This window comes from Equus przewalskii, chromosome 15, assembly GCF_037783145.1.
Source record: "Equus przewalskii isolate Varuska chromosome 15, EquPr2, whole genome shotgun sequence".
Classification (NCBI taxonomy): Eukaryota; Metazoa; Chordata; class Mammalia; order Perissodactyla; family Equidae; genus Equus; species Equus przewalskii.
In genome coordinates, this window is record NC_091845.1 from 88,402,106 (window position 1) to 88,417,821 (window position 15,716).

The following is a 15,716-nucleotide window of genomic DNA, read 5'->3' on the forward strand; positions in this document are numbered from 1 at the left end:
ATTGACCAAAAAAGAGAAATATAATCCCCCTGAATTTAAGATGTATTATTTTATTTAAGAAGCTATTCAGCTTGGTATCTCGGTCAACTGAGACCCAAGGAATCCGTGCAGAGGATCTGGGTCAGGAGCGCCCTGCTCCCTCCAACAGGCCAGATCTCAGTTTTACGAGGTGGCATTGACACACAACGCTTAATGCCCAGCCGGGGAATTTCCAGCAGGTGGCCCTTCAGCTGACTATGCTCGAACTGGTTCTCTGGGAACAAAGCGTGTGCTCTAGAGGAGTTTGTTTGAGGGTTTTTTTCCCCTGAAAATGCTAAAGGGTTGACTGATCTGGCCACACACTTCCCCAGTCTTCCCCCGTACAAAACCCTAGCATTGGCCAAACTCTGACCAAAGTTAAGGATACAGCCTATGACTGCAAAGCAGAAGCCAGTAAATTATCCAGTGACGAAAGCTAAGTACTCCACTTGGTAGCACCGTGCTTTGCCCAGGGTCCAACGCTAAAATTTGAAGGTTGAGCAGGGAAGAGGCAAGATCCAGCTAATTCTAGGTGACCCTCTGCTTGTATTCGACTGTGGTTGAAAATGTGAAAATCAAACTCATGCTGGTTTCGCCACGACTGATATGTGGACCCACATTACCAAACATGAGGCGAGCGTGAGTGACAGCCTTCTTCCCATGAGTCTGTTGTCACAGACCGACTTTCTCCAAGAGGAAGCCGTGGTGGTCACCCATGCCCCCGCTCAAAGATTCTCTGCTTCCTCCCAGGGCAAGGACAGGCCCTGACTGCAGCCCCCATTTGATAAATCCTAAAGAATACCTGGCTGGCCCATTTTGGAGACATGCCTACCCCCATGGATAGGGCACCAGGATGTGGTAGGTTGTAGAAATTATCACTGATCCCCTACAGAGTTGGAGAAGGGCAGTTTTCTCAAAAGAAAAAAAGCACCATTCCGAGAAGAGAAAGAACAAGAAACAGATGTCCAAAACACCAGCAACACCAGGTTCTTCTTAAGTGCTTTGCAAAACATAGTTTGGATTATGTTGTGCATATTTAATTTTGAATAAATGTGAACTTTAATTTTGTTTGACCAAAATGAAGACATTATACATTTTAGTTAGAATTAATATTTAAGAAAATTAAAAGTCATTAAAAAAGAGAGTGGGAAGGAAAAGAAATACTTATCATTTATTGTGAGTGAGGCACGTAATTTAGGTTGTTTGTATAAAATTTCCCTTTAATGTGACTAACCTGTGGGTTAATGTTAGTTAGTACCCCTGTTTTACAGATGGTGGATTTGAGTTTCAGAGAGGTTAACTGATTTGCCCAGATTCACACAGATAGTGAATGACAAGGCCAGGGGCCAAACCAAGGTATGTTGAAGTCCAGAAGCTATATCAATTCACTATCAAAGCTCTGTACATCACTATAAAACTCATTTTAGCTAATCAAAATCAACTCATTCGTAGCTAATAATTCCTAAAACATTTATCTTTTATAAAGAATAATATCTTTTCCAATTTATTTTATTACTTTACATAAACCTTTGTTATTTTTAAAAGGACATTAACTATTTTAAACAATCATACCAGTAAACACTTATTGAACATCTGCCGTATTCGAGGTACTATATTAGAAGCAAAAATAAAAATAGCTGTAAAAAGAAAACAAGATAAAGTAACGTTCTTTGGTTGGGACTACACTTGCCCATGACACCCGTTCTCTTATTCGACTCATGGATGGGCGCCTGTTATAAAGTGTGATACACTACGTTACAGATAAGGGACCATTAGGAGATAAAAATAAATGAAAACAGCTAGCCTTTTAATATAGTGGATACATTAAAAATATACACAAACATTGTGCAGTGGAACGTGTGATACACCAAGAGATAGAGAAAACAAAATTTGAGAGTTCAGGGGAATTTCCTTTCCTGGCGTGCCCAAGACGTCCTGGAGGAAGTAACGCATAAGTTGCGTTTGACGGTATGGGTGGATTTGGACAATTGCGGAAGGGGGTTAGGAAATACTTTGGCTAAGTGTACATCGTAAACAAAGTTCAGCAATGAGAGTGATAACTCCACAATTACTCCACGTGGCAACGCCAGCTGAAAGACAGAGCAAAGGGAGTTCACCCTGAGACTGTTGACACAACTATTCATTATTCACAGTTGGCTGTTTGACCTATCTTGTACCAGGAAACGCTTTCCTTATTTATTTGAGTGTCTTATGTTATTCTCAAAGCTTATTCATTATCATTTACTTTGAAAGAAGTCCTGTGTGTTCCTTGCATTCGCTAGAACTTGTGTGATAAGGAAAACATTCGTTCTATTCCTGGGAATTTAGAATTCCACTCTTACTCCAGTCCTGTTGCTAAATCACGGCACTGAGCAAATAACTAATTTCTCTGAATTTCCATTGTCTCAGAATCAAAATCAGAGTTAGGACCAAGGCCCTCTCAAACCAGAAAGCAGGCAGATGGAATGTTTGCAAACCAAACTCCTTGGAGATGGCAAAAGATATCAGCATGCAGAGGAATTAGGGCACAGTGTCATGGAAAAATCTGAATCCAGAGGGAGCCAGATAGACCCAGGGACAGCCTGGGTCAACGCAAAGACCAGCCAAATGGCTACACGGCCAGCGTTTGGCTCCTCTAAGCCTCAATTTCCTCCCCTTCACAATGGTCGTCATCACACGCACAGCTCTGGGGAGATACTGTACCAGCTGCCAGCAAATTGTATTTTCAACTGCACTGAAATTTAATCCCCTGGTGGTTACCTCTGACTTTTCCTTGACACTAATTAAGCCTGTGGGTCTTTAAAAATATGAGGGCCTTTGGCTAAAAGACTCAAATTTTGTTTTTTCTTTTCACCGTATTGTCTTTCATGTTGCTCTAGGTGAGTGGCTTGCTTGATCCCTTTCGAATCATTTTTCTCACTAGACATTCTTGAAACAGAAAAGGCACAAAATGTACAATTCTTTAAATAGCAGAAGATTTCTTCAAAAGTGGAAAGAGCAAAAGCAAGAATATTCTCAAAACAAAGTTGAAGTCTTGGGAGAGGTGATGATCAGATGAAGTAGTGTATGCAGTGTCTTCTCTGCTCAGATGAGGGCGGTGGCCCGGGGGGCTGGGGAAGACTGTGCAACTGAGAAACTTAGTTTGCTCAGAAGTAAAGCAGGAAAACGTAAATGCACTTTTGTCATTCGGGTATGTATTAGGCAAAATAGTGCCCCCCCCCCCAAAGATGTCTGTCCACATCCTCATTTCCAGAGCCTGTGAGTGTGTTAGGGTTCGTGGCAAAGAGGAATTAAAGGTTACAGAAGAAATTACGTTTCCTGATCAGCTGACCCCAAGAAAGTGAGATTATCCTGGGTTGTCCACGCGGGTCCAGTGCAACCCCAAGGGTCCTCAGAAGTACACAGAGAGGCAGAAGAGAAGGTCAGAGTGATGCCAGGTGAAAACTCCTCCAGCTCTGGCTGACTTTGAAGATGAAGGGTGAGGTCGCCAGCCACAGAGTGCAGGCGACCCCTGGAAGCTGGAGAAGTCCAGGGTGCAGAGTTTTCCCAAGAGCTTCCAGGAGGAGCATAGTCCTGCTGACTCCTGATTTTGGCCCACAGAGACCCCTGTCAGATTTCTGAGCTGCAGATCTGTAACATGATAAATTTGTGTTGTTTTAAGCCATTAAGTTTGTGGTAATTTGTTACAGCAGCCATAGAAAATACACACTATAAATAAATACCCACTATATAATACTTCAGAATTATTTAAACTTTTGGCAAATATGTTAAGGTTAGATATTATCTTCTAAAGGCAAAATATATGGACTATAAAAATTCAAAGAATATTTACTGTTCTTCACTTACCTGTTATTAGACAGTGAAGTGTGTGGATACCACATGGATCTGAGATAACTAGATGTGAGTTGCCGTTATTCCCATCTCACACTGAGACTAACACATTGGCCTTTATAAATTAACATGACTCGTCCCACAGAGGTTGGGTCTTGACTCTCGACAAGCCTTGCCCATCACCCACTTTCATCTCAGCGTGCCAGCTGACTAACCACTGGGGGGACCGTCCTTGTGTAAGCACTAATATGTCAGGAAAATATTTATGGCTTTATCCACTAAAGTAGCTAAAATATGAATTGTTTAGGCAAAGCTTTGAGAAAATAGAAACCCAAGACCATGGGAATACTAATCATAAAGCAGCCTTGAGATTTTATTGCACTTGGCACATTGCATTTTCCTGAAAGCCTATTTATAGGTATTATTTTTACCTTAGGCAAGCTAATGAACTGTTATGTGCTCAGAAACTTCTGCACATCAGTCTCAGAAGAAAGTCATAAAAAAGGCATATTGCCCCAGTGCTCAAACATTGAAAATAAAGAGAGACACACTGGCGAGTGCATGCTCTCCTTGGTAGCAACACCAAGAATGTTTCTGATTTTTTTATTTCTAACACCTGCAAGTTTCACGGTTCCATTACTCAGGGCTTCTTCAATACTTACTGAGTTTTGAAGAAAGCACAATGAGTGAGCAAAGCCTGGCCCGTGGTGTGCTGGAGCCAGCTCTTATCAGCCCGTGAGAGCCGATTTTTAAATTTCCATGAATTTTGCAAACGAGTTGATGTCATATTGGTAGCTTGAAATCAGTCAACACTACAAATCAGGGTTGGCTGCAGGGGTCGGCTGAGTGGTTGGTTGGTTGATTGTTCCCTGAGAGCCTGTTGTCAAGCATTTACAGGCACAGCACTGGCCGTGATCAGAGGCAACTCGCCATCTAGTAAGTGAAACAGGGAGGCCATCTAAAGTAACGCACAGTCTAGGGGACTTCTTACACATCTGGGTTATAGTAGATTTGTGTGTGTGTAACTTTTCCCACAGAGAGCTGTAATTTTCTTATTCTAACATGTTACAATAATTTTCCAGTAGAAGAAAGTAAAGTATCCTGAGGAAGGGGCACCTTTGTCAATTCACACGATGGTGACATGTGGGCTAATGCTAACTTGAGGGGGTTTAGGATTCAGCCATCATGGAAATGATGGAGCTCAAATAAGGAGACGACATCCACTTGCAAATATTTGAAAAGTCTTAAGAAAGATGTCCCATTGAGATAGGTTTTAAAAATGGAGAGATTGTCCTAGAGAAACCAGCAGGATGAGAAGTCCAAGAGAAGAGAAGAAGCTGGTCAAGACTGGTTGTTGGGACAATTCTTCAAAGAGCCAATTGGGTTTAATCTAACCTGAAGAAAATTCACTTCTCCAGGTAGTTTGGAGCAAAATTGTGGGGATCTAGGATTCCAGACTAAAAAGTTTAAATGGTGGAAGTGTGTTTGAAATTTTAAAGCCTGATTTTCTGTCAAAAAGGGGGTTGTGGCAACACGAAGCTAGAGACCTTCTAAGCGAGCACCCACGTCTGTCTCTTCATCGTTGTCCGTTCAATGGTACAGCACCCAGCACACCGCAGCCCCCAGCTTGTTTTCTGTTGGGGGCCACGAGCTGAGTTTATGCCATTGTCCTTAATCCTTGTACCACAAAACACACCTGTTAAAGTATTTTCAATACATCCCAACTAAGCCAATGCCAAACCATTTCTTGAGTCATTTCATAAAGCGACTTTTCTGTCTTTTCCTCTGGTAAGTTATTTTGCCAGATTAAAACTAAGAGGTTAAAGCTAAGAGGCAAGACTAATAAGCAGACGTAACTAGAGTGGAAAATTGGGACAAAAGGCTAGAGCAGGGGAGATTTGCTTCATGGTGTGGCTCTCATTCTGTCATGGAGCCTCGAATCAGAACCAGTGAATGGTGCTCCGGGTCAGGCTGAGGCACACCAAAGAAGCAGCGGAGTGGAGTGAAATGGGGGTGTCTTACTGAGGAGTCCCCTTTAATTTTAGCCTCAGGATTGCCTGTTCCCTGAATAGAAAGTGTGCACTGCTGAGCCTCTCCCTTTTCTGGAATCCTGGCAAAGCGATGACAAAGCCCAGGGTGGTGGGGCAGCCCGCTTGGAGCTCCACCAGAACTCCCTCAGGCACTGGATAAAACAGATCCAGCAGTTTGACCCTGAACTCCCTGCTTGTAAAGCAGGGAGAGATGGAGAGAGAGTGTCACGGTAGTGTCACCCAGGTCCCTCTCTGTCTTAACTCCCATCCACGACGTGGGAACAAATTCCCGATCCTCTCAAGCTCCTCTCAAATGTTTCTGAGAATCTTGTGGGGACCACACACGTTTCATGTCAAACCAAGCCCAGTACTCTTGACCACTCAAGGCTGCCCTCCTCTCTGGCTTCTGTTACTGCCGGCTCCTGGGCAGCAGCTATGCTCCACTGCCCACGAAGGGGCTGCTCCTGCTAACCTCACCAAGGGGACGGCCGTGGCCCCTGTCCCAAGGATACAGCTCAGAAAGCTGATTCCAGACGCTGAGGGCATTGTCATCTGACCAAGGACTCCGTCTCCTGTTACTGCCAAAGATTCCAGCACAGAATCTTTCCATTGCATCAATTACCGTGTTATTGACCTCTTGTGTTCCCACATCCCACAAAGACTTTATTGGGCAGAGGAGGGAGAAATATATGTATATAAAATACGCTGTGTATAATAGAATATATGATGCCATATAGTATAGAAGAGGCTTATACTTATTTGCCTTGTTATCGCAGACCCCTTGACCTAGGACTCAAATTTGAAGTTGTGGCAACACTCTGAGTGACAGACAATGCTCTGGGCTCAGAATCTCCCTTCTTCCAAACTGTGCTTTTGAATCTCAACTCTGACCTCCCTTAAGATGCATTGTTTCCTGTGAGGCCCCTCACTCCACTCTAAACAAACTCCTGTGGCACAGGCCCCACCCAGTAGACAGGGCTGAGGCTCGGCAGGTGGGCGCCCATGTGTGTGCTGACAGCTGGCGCCCATTCTGACTGATGGACGAGAACTATTTTGGCTGGTCTCCTGCCTCCAGGACTCCCTAGATCCTGGGGGAGATACGGTGGAGTCTCACAGAAAGTACATTTTCCATGCCTTGGTTCCTCAATAATGGGAAAAAATATAAGACTACTATGTGATAATAAAGGTATTGATTATTATTTCAGGGGGTGTCAATGCTTCTCATCTACAAAGATTTTTACTACCGAAAAGTACAGAACGTGACAGATCCCTTCTGATAATGAAACGTGGCCAAGAGGTCCTCATGTGGTTGTTCAGGGAAAGACTGCCGTGTCCCAGAGTCCGTTCTCCTCTTCTGCCGTCTTGTGACAGAATCCCCAGTTTTGCCTGAGCACGTGGCTGCTCAGCTAGAGACCGCATTTTCCGGCCGGGGTGGACCCGTGATTATGTCTCAGCAAAGAGGATGTGAACAGAAGCCGTGTATACAACCTCTGGGTCATATTATTTAGGACGGAGTTTGCTTGCACTCCATGGTGCAGACTGGAACCTGCAAACATGGTGCCGATCAGCTAGTTTCACCCAGGGGTGGAAAATAACAAGATAGATCCTGGGTCCCTAGGCGAGCTCAGCATGGGCCTCTTCTGGACTGTTAAATGACAGGGAAAGAAGGTCCTACCTGTTTGAGTCTGATGGGTTTTTTTTTTTTGGATGGAGGGCTCTCTTTGTTACAGCAGCTTAGTCTGTGTGCAAACAATACAAGGAGTCATCATAAAGCCATCAGCCTCTGGAAGGAAGACAGAGGTTTAACCATCTGTATATGAAGGACCAGAGAAAGTCAGATACAACTTCAGGGACGGTGCAGTCTTGTGGGCATAGTACCTGTTGAGAAGAGAAACTGTGGGTTTAAACATTAGGTCTTGGGGCTGGCCCAGTGGTGTAGTGGTTAAGTTTGCACATTCTGCTTCAGTGGCCCAGGGTTCAAGAGTCCGTATTCCAGGCACCGACCTATGCACTGCTCGTCAAGCCATGCTGTGGCAGCATCCCACATAGAAAAACTAGAAGGACATGCAACTAGGATATACAACTATGTGCCAGGGCTTTGGGGAGAAAAAAAAAAAAAAGAGGAAGATTGGCAACAGATGTTAGCTCAGGTCCAATCTTCCTCATCAAAAAACATTAAAAAAAAAATTAGTTGTTTGACATTGCAAACTGCATGACAGTCTGGAAGCCAACCCTATGCAGGATTTAACATGACAAAAGAGAGTTACGTGAAGGAAGTTTTCTGACGTCCTCTGCAACCACCTCTTTCATATTAATTCCCAGGCCTCGTAGCCAATAAGTAAATAAATATAACTTAAAACACAGTTGGATGTGACCAGAGAGTTAACACCAGCTGCTGTAACAAACACTGTCCAGACTGGAGAGCACACTCCAAGATCTGTCCTCCTTCACCGGACTCCATCGCTGGGCCGCTTCCTCTGACCCGTGACGGTTCCTGGCTCCTTCTGGTACTTTTATCCACCATCTTGGAATTCTTTGGATGGGAGGATGTAGAGAGAGGGCCTGGGGAAGACACACAGAGGACACCATCACGCAGGCCTAGAAGTGAGAGCCAACATACTCACTCACGTTTCGTCGACCAGAACTAGCCACAGGCAAGCCTGGGAAATGTAGGGAACTCATCAATACTCCTGAGTATTCACAGTCTCCTCCTCAGCAGCCCTACACAGGTGGGCTGCCATTTGCTGTCCCCTTGTGCTCCTGATCCCCACGATTCTGTGAAGGATGCCCTGGAGTGTGTTCTGTGCCAGAGTTAGGAAGGATTTAGGAACAGCCTCCTTTCTACAACATTGCCCTGATTTTGTGGGAGTTGAGAGATTAAAGTTTCTTTTTTCATTTCATTTGAAATCCTTGGTGAAAACCTGAAATTACATCCTAACTTAGTTCCAACCCAGAATTTAATTGGCCTTTTCAAATTATATCCATAAACTGTGGTGTGCAGTGATGAACCACCATAAAAAAAGCTGGGCCAGGAGACAGGAGACTTGCACTCTCCATCAAGCTGTGTCCCTGGCTGGCTGTGTGGATTTGGAGAATCACCCACTCTGGGCTCCGCTTCCTCATCTGTGAGATAATAAGCAAACAACACACTGAAGGCTGGAGAGGAAGGAGTTGAGCTAGACCATTTCTGAGGCGTCTGCCACATCTAGTATTCCACAGATCTCTAATCTGAAATTGTATGTCTTTGATCATGTTGACAGTCATAGAAACCAGGACATTTTAAGAGCTTCCTGGACCTTGAGGATTCTTACTTTAGAGGCTCCACCCTACTTCATATCAAACGTGCTGAAATGCACTCGGATTCTACAGGAAATAGAACTCATGTGTATCTATACATGAGTTGCACATTTTGGAGACAATACTTTTTTCAAGCCTAACATGTTTTATTGACCTTAACGCTGTGTTTATAGGGCTGTGACACATCGATCCTCCAAAGAAGCGTTCTCCAGATTCTCACTAAAGGGATTTCAGCACAATTCAGTGGGTTCCACCATGCAGAGCTCCCACAAATGGAACATTTGTTAAAACACTCTCTTCTTAAAAAATAGTGACAGCATAAGTCACTACACTTGAGAAAGCAAGGAGCTGGAGTGAGATGGGCAGAAAGGGTGGCCTGACGTGATGAGGACACACAGAGCTCTTCAAGCAACACGGTCAGCAACCTCGATGGCGCCATATGCTCTCAGGTCATGACTGTGGAAGCAACTTCGCTGTATTTAAAAAGATCTAAAGGTTTGAAATGGAGTTTAATTTTATGTGGAAATGTTATTTACCGTGATCGAGGTACAAGAAAATGGAAAGCAGACACCTTAAAATTTACGTGGGTTATCAGACTAATTGATCCCTGATCCAAAGAACCTGAGTGAGTTGAACCCTTCCTACTAAAGGTTAGGAGCTTGCTCAATCAATATTTCACACTAACTCCCATAGCTCCCCAGAGACGACTGTTGCTAAAGTCCAGATCTGCCCTGCTTCCCAGAAGGGCAATCCAGCCCGAGACGCTCCTGAGGGGTTTGTGAAAAGCAACACTTCTTCAAAAGGACTTTCTGCCCGGGATCTTCTGACCCTGAGCAGAGAGCAGGAGAATGCATGCCTGGAAAATCCAGACTCAGCACAGCCGGGTAAGGACCCACTCACACTGCTCGTCTCCCGGGATTCCAGCTCTCCCTCAATAAGTCATCGAGGGGTCAGTGCAGATAATCTGAGCTGGTGAAGACTTTGTCAACCCCGGAAATTCTTAATAGGCTTACCAATACGCTATGCAACAGTCAAAACAAAACAACATTTGTGGCAACGTGGACTTCCAAAATGCCTGTCACCACAGGTTGACCTGGTGGCTAATAGGCTTCTTCATTGCTTGGGTCTAAAAGAGAAGATAGAGACTGCTTCTTTCTTAATGCTAATAAAACCGGGAATGTATGCAATAAGTGCCTGCAAGATACCAGCTTTATTAAGAAACATAAAACTAACATAACAATCTCTTTGTTTGAGTGCCTGTGGCTCAAGTACCGTGAAGAACAAACTTAGAATTACTTGGCATCCCAGCCTTGATCATTCTGAGATAACTTTTTTTTAATCCAAGATTACAAATAAAGTTGTCATGTAAGGCCAGTAGTAAAAATTAGTGAAAAATATTTTGAAACCATGGTTCATTCTGAAATCAACTAGATTTGGCAAGCATCTAACTAATCACAAGCCTATTTTGTAATTTGGAATTAGGCCAGCCATTAAGATAGCCCGTACAAAACAGTTCAGGCTAATAAAAGAGAAACCAAAAATTAGGATGAACCCAAAATCACCAGAGCAGCTGCCTAACACCTGGTAGTTAATGAAAATACAAACCAAACGGCAAGAATAGCCAGAGGAATGGTGGGAATACATGGTAATAAACCGTGTCAAGATGACTATTTACAGAAAGAGAAGGAACACTGTGAGAAGGAAGGAATTCAAGTTTCCCAAGGTAATGAATTCCGTTTCAAACAATGCAAGCTTAAATCACAGAGAATCTCAGCACCAACAGAGAGCTTGATTTTCATAGAAGTGAGAAAAACATGGCAGAAAATCCACGTCCTATTTATAAGTATAGAAAGAGAAATTGACAATTAGAAAATTAAAATGGTCTCAAGGCTGTTTCTTATTAACAATTCCCAAAGGAAAGAGGAGACAAGGCTGGAAGTAAGGGAACCTGTCATGGAGGAGGCTGTGACCTTGAGACCTGTCATGGGGAAAGCCATGGCCTTGAGACTTGCCGTGGAGGAGGCCGTGCCTTGAGACCTGTCATGGGGGAGGCAGTGGGCTTGGGCAAGTTTCTTAATCTCTCTGTGCTTCGATTTCTCTTCCAAATTGAGGGACTGGGAGTAGAGGGTGTCTAACGCTTGTTCAAGCTCCAACGTTGTATGGCACCCACACACTTGCAAGGTCTCAGCATGACTGAGTAGGGGGAAGGGTGAAGTGTCAACAGTAGGAATGGGAGCCCCACGGGAACTCATGTTGTCTGTACTTCTTACCATTGGATTAGAGCCATGGTGCCTGGATCTAAAGTCCCTCCTCATGTCCTTAACAGTAGATGGTCTCCTGTGTCAGGCACACAGTAGGGCTGCCTTTAGGATGCTGTGCAAAGGAGTCTGGAAAGCTCTCAGTGTGCTCTGTTCTGAAGTGTCTTCTGACAGTGCAGCTCAACAACACTTGCCCTTGCCTTATCACAGCACTCACGTTTAAGGAGTCTTCTCTCCCATCAGGACCGTCCAAGACGTAAGCGAGGCTCACCCTTCTCACCCAGAACTTAAGTATCACCCTTTCTTCAGGACCCTCCCTCTGGTCTCACTGGCCTCCCGCCCAGGCCAGTGCCTGGGCAGACCCCTCCCGTGCTCAGAAGGGCATTTTCCCATGGGAGGAAAAGGCAAGCTTCTCCCAGGCAGAGGCCCAGCACCGACCACAACGCCTGCCACCGAGTAGGAGCTTAATAAATACCAGGGGAACGACTCGCCTGCTCGTTCAGACGTAGAAAACGTGATCTCAGCATGTCCCCTCAAGACCCTGCTGGCTCACCTGGTGAGGAGTCCCCACTGCCCCCAAGAGTCACTGGTGCTGATGTGTCCACGTGACAGCTCCCGGTCAGAGGAAGACGTTGTAGAAGGAGCTGCAGAGACCGTCTGCCTCACCCCCGACGCCCAGCCCAGCATCGGAGCAGGAGATAGAAGACCAGTTCACACCCCTCTACTCTGCACTACACACGCAGCCTCGTCCTTCAATCGCTTATCTTAAAAAGCTGCCTTATGATCTATAAAACGTTCGCTTACATGAAGTCACTGGTAGGGGCAGTTTTAGGACTTAAAGGATGCAGGGAAGGAGCATGGAAGAGTGGGCAGGAGAGGGAGAAGTTCCATTTTTGAGGGGGCAGCTCTGAGTACCTGACGTTGTGTCGCATTTCGGCCTCAAGCTGCTAGGTCTTCCATTTGCGGACGAGGAAAGTGAGGCTTGCCGGAGCTGGTTTTCTTACACAGGGCTAGCTTCACTGGATAAACGGCAGGGCTGGGACTGAAATCCAGCTCTTTTTTACTGTTTATCTCTCTCCAAAAATGTGGTCCACATGTGTGTGGCTCAGGGTTACACGGCAGTCACAGGTCTCGCAGTGAACCTCCCTTCCCACAGCCGTGGAGCATCTGGCCCTCTCCACCAGGCCTTGTACTTTGCCCCTTCAGCACCCGGCTTTGCACTTTGAAGGAGTTTCTCTCTCTTATTCACCCTGCCTTACACCAATCCCTGACAATGACATGCCACTGTAATGGGTTGAATTGTGTCCGCCCAAAAGTTGTTGAAATCCCAACCCCCAGTACCTGGGATGTGACTTTATTTGGAACCAGGGTCTTTGCAGATGATCGGGTAGAGACGAGTTCATCAAGTGGGCCCTAATCCAGTATGACTGGGGCCCTTATAAGAAGACGAATTGGGATGCCAAGACAAACATGTGCACCGGGGGGACGCCACGTGAACATGAAGGCAGAGAGCGGGGTGATGCATCTACAACCAAAGAACACCGACGTTTGCCAGCAAAACACCAGGAGCTAGAGAGCGAGGCCTGGGACACGTTCTCCTGCACGGAGCTCAGGAGGAGCTGACATTGCTGACACCTCGATTTCGAGTTTTGTCCTCCAGAACCTGAGACAGTAAGTTTCTGTTGTTTACACGGCTCGGCTTGTGGTGTTTTGTTGTGGAACTCCTGAAACCAAGACGGTCACCCTGCAGGAATCAGTAACAGCACGCACGGCCTCAAGAGAACAGCTGCAAATCACTCAACACAGAATTATCCAGAAAAGTCAGATAGAAATTCAGAAGGCAGAAGTAACTCAATACCTGATCAACATGTATTTATTCTACTCTGCTCACTACAACATCCAGCAAATGAAGCCGTCAGATGTAACCGAGTATTGTAATGGCATTAATTGCTCACAAAAATAAAAGCTTTTAGTCTGGTGAGTAATTTTAATGCCTCCTGGAACTGCATTTTCCAAGAGTCATGCATGTGAAATCGACACATGTGTTTTCAATTTATAGCAGAAATTGGTATTGCCCAGAAACCAGAAGATAAAATTTAACTCTTGAAACTCAGTCGTAAGCTTCAACTCAGTGCAGGTAGCTCGTGATTGTGAAGACGGAGGGAACAAGCAGTGACAGGCAAGGACAAGCTTCACAGACACCTTTTTCCAGAACCTTTGGGAGTAGCTTCTAACAACCCAACTCAGGCAGTACCTTCATATGCATTTCTAGTTTGCTTAAAAGCACAAGGGGATAGAATTCAAATAATATGGAAAATAAGATTGTGTTTTACTGGACCCAGTTCAGTTTTTTGGCAAACATTGAGATGAATTTGTGAATTAGTTGGAAAATCACCAAGTGCAGTTAAGACAACCATACTCCCATTGTGTATCAACTGAAGTGAGTTGGCAGCAAGAAAAGAAAGAGACCATGATCATAGGTTGTATAGATGAGCGCATTCAATCTTTTTGTGTCTTATTTCTCACCAGCCACCAACCACCACATTTCTTCCAGTTCTAGCTCATTAGAATGAATTATTTAACAATTTATTGAGCAATTATTAATTATTTTATTAATTCAACAAATACTTATTTTGCTTCTATAGTGGGCCAGCACTGTCTTAGGATACAGTGGTAAACAGAACAGGTATAATTTCTGCCCTCATAAAAACTACCCCAGAGCTCATTTGTAAGCTTAAGTTTGGTGCAAAGGGAGTGCACAGAAATGTACTATTGCCACAAGAAATTTATGATGTGTTGCAGTGGCCCCCACTGACAGTGTGGATTGAGAACACCCAGAAAATGTTAGGATGAAAGAGCTGGAGCTTCTCTGAAGGAATAACTGCTGTAGATTTCCTTTAAGGTCAGAGGGTTTTGTCAGAGTAGAGCCATCTCAAGAGACCAAAGAACCCAGTGTTCCGTCATCTGACTGTTTATTCAACAAGCAGTTATTGGCCATCCACACTATCTTGGGTGTCAGACACAATGGAGAGCGCTAATTCCCATTGGACATCAATTTAGTGGGGAATAAAATGATTATAGGACAGCATGGGAGGTGCTGTTATGGGGAAGGATATGGTCCTATGGACGTACTTAACAAAGTCACACAAGGATGTGACTGAAAAGGGAATTATTCAGAAGGGGTCCACACCCAGGACCTGAACCCACGAACCCGGGCCAATGAAGCAGAGCTCATGGAACTGTAACCATTTGTCTGCAGGGCCAGCCCATCAGGGAGTTTTCCTTAGAAAGGTCTGGTTGACCTCCCTGGTATCAGTGTTCAAATCAAAGCAGGATCTAACTTCTTGCTGTTCTCGCTTTTGTCTCTCTCATCCCTCAGCAGTTTGTCTCATTGTTTGCCTTTCTTAGTCCTTCTGGGTTTTGTATTTTTTAATTTTTACTCTAACAAAAGTCAAAAATGTGCATGGTTTGAGCCAGCCCTGTTGGCCTAGTGGTTAAAGTTTAGTGTGCTCCACTCCAGCAGCCTAGGCATGGAACCACACTACTCATCTGTCAGTAGCCACACTGTGGCAGCATCCCACATAGAAAAACTGGAAGGACTTACAATTTTTTCAATTTTTCTTTTTTTTTTTTTTTGAGGAAGATTAGCCCTGAGCTAACATCTGCTGCCAATTCTCCTCTTTTCTTGCTGAGGAATACTGACCCTGAGCTCACATCCGTGCCCATCTTCCTCTACTTTATATGTGGGACGCCTACCACAGCATGGCGTGCCAAGTGGTGCCATGTCCACACCAGGGATCCGAACTGACAAATCCCAGGCCTCCAAAAAGGAAGGTGCACACTTAACCACTACACCACTGGGCTGGCCCTAGAGTATACAACTATGTGCTGGGGTTTGGGGAAGGGAACAACAAAGAGCGGAAGATCACCAACGGACGCGAGCTCAGGGCGAATCTTTCCCTGTGGAAAAACAGTGTGTGTGGTTTAAGTCGTCAAATAGTTTCACAAAATTTGTCAGGAAAACAGCAATCCCCCAGCCTCTCAACCTATTTCCCACTCTCCAGAAGCAACCATTTTCAAAATTCTAATAGTGTACTTGTGCTGTTACTTTTTGATATTTTATTTTTAACCATTATGTCTTGAATTCCCACCATAGAAAAGGAAAATACAACTCTTTCCCACCCACCCACCACTGCACACCTGCAGCTTCCGTGCCCACCCCGCAGTGTTCCGAGTTCACGTAAACTCTTCACAATGGAGCCGTGTAGTAGGCGCTGTTGAC